Source organism: Gossypium arboreum, chromosome 2 (genome assembly GCF_025698485.1).
Source record: "Gossypium arboreum isolate Shixiya-1 chromosome 2, ASM2569848v2, whole genome shotgun sequence".
Taxonomy (NCBI): Eukaryota; Viridiplantae; Streptophyta; class Magnoliopsida; order Malvales; family Malvaceae; genus Gossypium; species Gossypium arboreum.
In genome coordinates, this window is record NC_069071.1 from 44023423 (window position 1) to 44030982 (window position 7560).

The following is a 7560-nucleotide window of genomic DNA, read 5'->3' on the forward strand; positions in this document are numbered from 1 at the left end:
ACTTGTGTTTGAACTCTAATTATGAAAATGAAATATAGATGTGTCATGATTTATTGATATGTGCATGAATATTTGGATGATAACTGGGCTAAGTCCCGAAGGCATTTTGCTGTAGTGACTAGTTCTGGGCTAAGTCCCGAAGGCATTTGTCCGAGTTATTACATCCGGGCTAAGTCCCGAAGGCATTTGTGCGAGTTATTACATCCGTGCTAAGTCCCGAAGGCATTTGTGTGAGTTACTATATCCGGCTAAGTCCCAAGGCATTGGTGCGAAGTTACTATATCCGGCTATGTCCCAAGGCATTGAGCGAGTAGCTATATCCGGTTAAATCAAGGTACTTGGCTTGGGAATGAGCGAACTTGCTGTAATAGTTTCAATTAATATGCTCGTAAAATCCCAAAGAATGAGGTATGTCTCAGATATGCATTGATTTAGTTGATCCTTACAATTAGTATTCGTCATCGATAAATGAGCTACCGCCTTTGGCTAAGTTGATCTTTGTGTATGAATATAAGGGTTGGTAATGTGAAGTAAGTATGATATTGAAAATTTGTGCATATGAAATTATCTGCTTAGCCATATGAATGCTACACTTTAGTTGTGTCTAATTTTATGGTTCAAACTTACTAAGCATTAAATGCTTACTCCGTTCTTTGAATCTCTGCTTTATAGATTTTGGTTCGTCACCATCGACTCGGGATTATTGAAGTCGAAGTCGCCCACACTATCAAAGCCCCTTTGGTACACTTTTGGTTGAACTTTGAAATGGCATGTATAGGACTACCCGTTTTGTTGTTGGTCATGGACCCTTTGGTTTTGTATAAATTTGGATAGCCATGCGAAAATGACTTATATACACTTTGAGCTTAGTATTATAATCGTCTTGTATGATGTTCGTTAAGAGGTATGAAAATTTTTGGGAACGATTAGCCATTGGAATGGTTAATCATGATCATATTTTGTGCTATATATGCTAAAGGGCTAGTTGAATCATGGAAACTATGTAATAGGTAAAGTCTACCTTAAAAATAGATGCTGATAGTAGTAGTGACGTGAATGTGAAAAATCACTAAAAATAGTAGGAATGGAATTAAATAGTGAATAAATTATGTAATCAAACCTTGATGAATCTATTTTCATAGGGAAGTAACGAAATGATCATATGAACAGTATATTATGAGATATTTAAGTTTTCACGAAATAGGGCCAGAACAGTTTCTGGATTCCCTATTCTGACTTTGGAAATTCATTATAAATTAACCAGAGTTAATTAGAAGTCATGCCATATATGTATAGATTCCTTTTCGAGACTAGTTTCTATAGAAATAAACGGCATCAGTATTGTAGCCCTGCAGGGAGATATCCAAGTCGTAATGCAAAGGTCACAGTAGTCGAACCACGAAACAGGGAGACTTTAACTAATAAACTGTACTAATTGGTTCGACCAAAATTCTAGAAAAATTTTTAGATGGACATATGAGTCTAGTTTTAGGAAAAATTTTAGAACTGGTTTTCGAGTTTTGGAACTCGAGATATGATTTTAAGGTGACAGTGACGCAGCTTAGCCACTCGTCTGAAATTTAAAATGGATCGTGCAAATAAGTGATTTAAGTTCGCAAACCCTCGTGTCCGACTCGCAACGGTCTCAGTGCACGGGTGTTACAATTAAATTGGTATCATAGCTACGGTTTAGTCGATTCTAGGACTACCGTAATACGTTTGGGTCTAGCTATACATGCCATTATGTGATTATTTGATAGTGTGGTGATTTCTGACATTTGCAAATGTGTTTACTTATAGTAATGGATCCCGATCCCGACCGAGCAATAGCTGATGATCTTGAGAGTGTAGCGCCTGCTCCCGCACAAGGGACAGTGTCGGCGGACTCTCAACCTATTGCTAGTAATCCGAATGATGAAGCTAGACAAGCTTTTTATAGCGTGATAAATGATTGGTTCAACCAATACATTCGGACTAATACGGCTGTTCCACAACCTCCATTCTCGACAAACACAACCCCCGCACCTACGATACCTCTGGTAGCTGAACAAATAAGGTCAAATAAGCCCCCAGTTGACAGAATCCGAAAGCATGGGGCTACTGAATTTAAAGCTACGCATAGCGATGATGCCGAGCAAGATGAATTTTGGTTGGACAACACTATTCGGGTACTCGACGAGCTATCTTGCACACCCGATGAGTGCCTAAAGTGTACTATCTCCTTGCTACGTGATTACGCCTACTATTGGTGGAATACGTTGACTTCACAGCCAGAGAGCAAGTAGCTTGGGAGTTTTTCCAAACCGAAGTTTGAAAGAAGTATATCATCGAGATTCATTGACCAAAAACGGAAGGAATTTCTTGAACTCAAACAAGGTTCCATGTCGGTTACCGACTATGAACAAAAATTTGTGAGGCTTAGCCGGTACGCGCGAGAATGCATTTCTTCAGAAGCTGTGATGTGTAAACGTTTCGAAGATGGACTGAATGAAGATATAAAGCTGTATGTTGGCATTTTAGAAATCCGAGAATTTGTGGTACTTGTCAAGCGAGCTTGCAAAGCCGAGGAGCTTAGTAAGGAGAAAAGGAAAGCCGATGTGGGAGCAAAGAAGTTTCGTAAGAGATCTTCAGGAAAGCCCTTTCAACAGTCATCGAAGAAATTTAGAGATGACTTAGGCCGGTCTAGGGACACTTCGGTTTTTCTAGACGAGATCGCGATCGACCCTCAGAAGCACACGCGTCACTTGATCGCCGGTGTTGGAAATGATCGTCGAGATGTAAGCGGAGTGCCGATTGTGGTAAATGGCATTCAGGGAGTTGTAGATTTCATGACCGCTCGTTGACCACTTCATTAAATATTGCCCGAGGTTGTCTGAACAGAATGTAAATCAGAGTGGGAAACCGGGTGCTACCACTGCTCGAGGTAGACCATCTAGAAATACGGGCAATGCTAGTGGTGGTCAGAGAGGATCTAGAGATGCTACAACCAGATCTGAGGCTCGTGCTCCTGCTAGGGCTTATGCTATATGCGCACGCGAGGATGCTTCCTCGCCAGATGTTATTACCGGTAATTTTACTCTCTTTGATACTAATGTGATTGCTTTAATTGACCCTGGTTCTACTCATTCTTATATATGTGAAACCTTAGCATCCAGTAAGACTTTACCTATTGAGTCTACTGAGTTCGTAATTCGGGTGTCAAATCCCTTGGGTCGTTACGTGCTTGTCGACAAAGTGTGTAAGAAATGTCCCCTAGTAATTCGAGGTTCCTGTTTTCCGGCAGACTTGATGCTTTTGCCGTTTGATGAATTTGATGTTATCATCGGTTTAGATTGGTTGACCGTGCATGATGCGGTTGTGAATTGCAAAAGCAAGACTATTGATTTGAGGTGCGCAAATAACGAGATAATCCGAGTTGAGTCTACGGACTTAAAGGGGTTGCCAGCTGTAATATCATCAATGTTGGCCCAGAAATATGTAAGAAAGGGGTGCGAAGCATACCTTGCGTATGTACTTGATGACAAAGAGTTAGAAAAGAAACCCGAATCTGTGCCGGTGGTTTGTGAATACCCGGATGTTTTTCCCGAGGAATTACCGGGTTTACCACCTGTTCGGGAGGTAGAGTTTGGTATTGAGCTTGTACCTGGGACTACACCGATTTCGATAGCTCCGTATCGTATGGCACCAACCGAGTTAAAAGAGTTGAAAGCTCAGTTGCAAGAATTGACGGATAGAGGTTTGATCGACCAAGTTTCTCACCTTAGGGTGCACCAAGATTGTTTGTGAAAAGAAGGACGGAACCATGAGGTTGTGCATCGACTATCGCGGTGAATAAGGTGACAATAAAGAATAAATATCCGATGCCACGTATTGACGATTTGTTTGATCAACTAAAGGGAGCCTCGGTGTTTTCAAAGATAGATTTGAGATCGGGTTATTACGATTCATGTAATTCGAGATTGAATATACCCAAAACCGCTTTTAGAGCGAGATACGGTCACTATGAGTTCTTAGTGATGCCGCTTGGGCTCACTAATGCCCTCGCGGTATTTATGGATTTGATGAATCGGATCTTCGAACCGTATTTGGATCGGTTTGTAGTCGTGTTTATCGATGATATTTTGGTTTATTCGAGAAATGAAACCGATCATCTTGAACACCGGGATTAGTGTTGCAAATTTTACGGGATAAGCGTTATATGCTAAGTTCAAGAAGTGTGAGTTCGGTTAAGAGAGGTTAGCTTCTTGGGTCATGTGGTATCCGTGATCGGTATTCGAGTTGACCCGAGAAAATTTCAACCATACTTAACTCAAGCCTCAGAAATATTCGAGGTTCGAGCTTTTTGGGACTTGCGGTTACATTACCGACGGTTTGTGAAAGGTTTCTCGATGATAGCCACACCAATGACGAAACTACTTCGAAGGATGTTAAGTTTGAATGGATGAAAAGTGTCGTAAAAGTTTCAACAATTGAAAACTCACTTGACGGAAGCTCCAAGATACTAGTGCACCCAAATCGTGCAAGGAGTTCGTCATTTATAGTGATGCATCCCTACTTGGGTTGGGTTGCGATTGATGCAAGAAGGTCGAGTTGTGGCTTATGCGTCGAGACAATTAAAGCCACATGAGAAAAATTATCCGACCCATGATCTCGAACTAGCTGCCATCGTATTCGCTTTGAAAATATGGCGACACTACTTATTTGGTGAGAAGTGCCATGTATATTCGGATCACAAAAGTCTCAAATATTTGTTGACTCAAAGAGACTTGAATCTGCGACAAAGACGTTGGCTTGAGTTGTTAAAAGATTATGAGCTTGTCATTAACTATCACCCGGGAAAGGCTAATGTGGTTGCGGATGCCTTAAGTCGTAAATCACTGTTTGCTTTACGAGCGATGAATGTACACTTGTCTGTTCTATCCGACAATGTGTTAGTGGCAGAATTAAAGGCCAAACCATTATTGATTCATCAAATTCGTGAAGCCCAGAAAGTCGATGATGAATTGGCTGCAAAACGGGCTGAATGTGTTCCGAATATGGAATCAGAGTTTCAAATTGATGATGATGATTGTTTGAGGTTCAGAAGTCGGTTGTGTGTTCCAAGAAATTCAGGACTCATTTCGATGATTCTGAACGAAGCTTATTGTAGCCGAATGTCAATTCACCTGGGGAGTACGAAAATGTACAACGATCTGAGACGTCAGTTTTGGTGGCATGGTATGAAACGAGACATTTTCGATTTTGTTTCGATGTGTTTAATATGTCAGCAAGTGAAGGCGGAACATCAAGTGCCTACGGGTTTACTTCAGCCGATCATTATACCTGAATGGAAATGGGATCGAGTCACGATGGATTTTGTATCTGGGTTGCCATTGTCGGCAAGTAAGAAAGATGCGATTTGGGTTGTCGTGGATAGACTGACTAAGTCGACTCACTTTATCCCCGTACGCACGGACTTTTCATTAGAAAAACTAGCTGAGTTGTATGTTTCTCAGATTGTGAGATTACACGGGGTACCGATTTCTATTGTGTCGGATAGAGATCCGAGATTCACCTCGCGATTTTGGAAGAAATTGCAAGAAGCTTTGGGTACCAAGCTGCATTTTAGCACCGCTTTTCATCCACAAACCGATGGTCAATCTGGAGGATAATTCAGATACTTGAGGATATGTTGAGATGTTGCATCCTCGAGTTTAGTGGTTCATGGGAGCGTATTTACCTTTAATTGAATTCGCCTTACAAATGAGTTTTCAATCAAGTATTAAGATGGCACCTTACGAGGCTTTGTACAGGCGTAAATGCCGTACACCATTGTTTTGGACCGAGCTCGATGAAAGTAAAATTTTTGGAATTGATTTGATTAAAGATGCCGAACAAAAAGTAAAAGTAATCCGTGAATGTCTGAAGGCAGCCACATATCGTCAGAAATCGTATGCGGATTTGAAACGAAAGGACCTTGAATATCAGGTGGGAGATAAAGTGTTTCTTAAAGTTTCACCTTGGAAAAAGATACTCAGATTTGGGCGTAAGGGCAAATTGAGTCCGAGGTTCATCGGGCCATATGAAATATCCAAACGAGTCGGTCCAGTTGCGTATCGATTGATTTTGCCCCCTGAACTTGAAAAGATTCACGATGTCTTTCATGTTTCGATGCTTCGACGTTATAGATCTGATCCATCGCACATAATTAGTCCATTAGAGGTTGAAATTCAAGCCAATATGAGTTATGAAGAAGAACCGATTCATATCCTAGCTCGTGAAGTGAAAGAGTTACAAAACAAAAAGGTTCCTTTAGTAAAAGTGTTATGGCTCAAACACGGGATGGAAGGAGCTACTTGGGAACCTGAGAACTATATGAAAGAGCGATACCCAAACCTATTTACCGGTAAGATTTTCGGGGACGAAAATTTCTTAAGTGGGGGAGAGTTGTGACAGCCCCAAATTGACCCTAGTCGGAAAGTGGTTTCGGGACCACTAAACCGAGTCATAAAAATAATTAACCGTCATAGTTGATGCTCATTATATGTACATATGCATGTGTGAAAATTTCATGTTTAAATTTTGTTAATTGTAAGTGAATTTTATCAAATAGGACTTATGTGAGAAAATTTAGAAATGTGCTAGGCAAATGTAAAGTGGCCTAATAATGCATGTTGTGAAAATGATGGGTTTGCATGTCAAATTACCCAAAATTAAAGCATAGTGGCCGGCCATGCTATGGGTGGAAACATGTTGTAAACATGTTGTGCAGTGTGTTATGTTAGAAAGAATAAAAAAAGGGGTTAGGATTAAAGTAATGCAAAGGGAGGAGTGATGAAAAAAAAATTGTCTCACCCATGCCCCCCCATTGCCGTGAATTGAAGAAAGAAAACAAAAAAAAAGTGTTCATCCTTGAACATCTTTGGCCGAAAATTTTAAGGAGAAAGGAAGAAGAAAGGATTTTCTTGCTTCTTGTTCGGTTGGTTGGTGTTTAGGACGAGCTCAAGAGCAAAGGGGTAATAAATCCTATAAAGGGAAGGAAAAAGTGGTCGAATAGCCATCGGAATCGTTCGACAACATCCGAGGTAAGTTTTCGAGTAACGAGACTTAGTTTATGATTTGATTAAGTCATGACGTATGAGCATAACAAATATACGGTGATATGATGATTCTACTTGAATTATATGTTGAGTTAATTAGTCTATACGTATGACGGGTAGCCGTATGTGCATAGAGACCGTGTCATAAAGCAAACTAAACCATGCTGTTTGTATGTGGCTAGTGAACCGAAAATGGGATTGCTTAATACGTGACTTGTGTTTGAACTCTAATTATGAAAATGAAATATAGATGTGTCATGATTTATTGATATGTGCTTGAATATTTGGATGATAACTGGGCTAAGTCCCGAAGGCATTTTGCGGTAGTGACTAGTTCCGGGCTAAGTCCCGAAGGAATTTGTGCAAGTTATTACATCCGGCCTAAGTCCCGAAGGCATTTGTGTGAGTTATTACATCTGGGCTAAGTCCCGAAGGCATTTGTGCGAGTTACTATATCCGGCTAAGTCCCAAGGCATTGGTG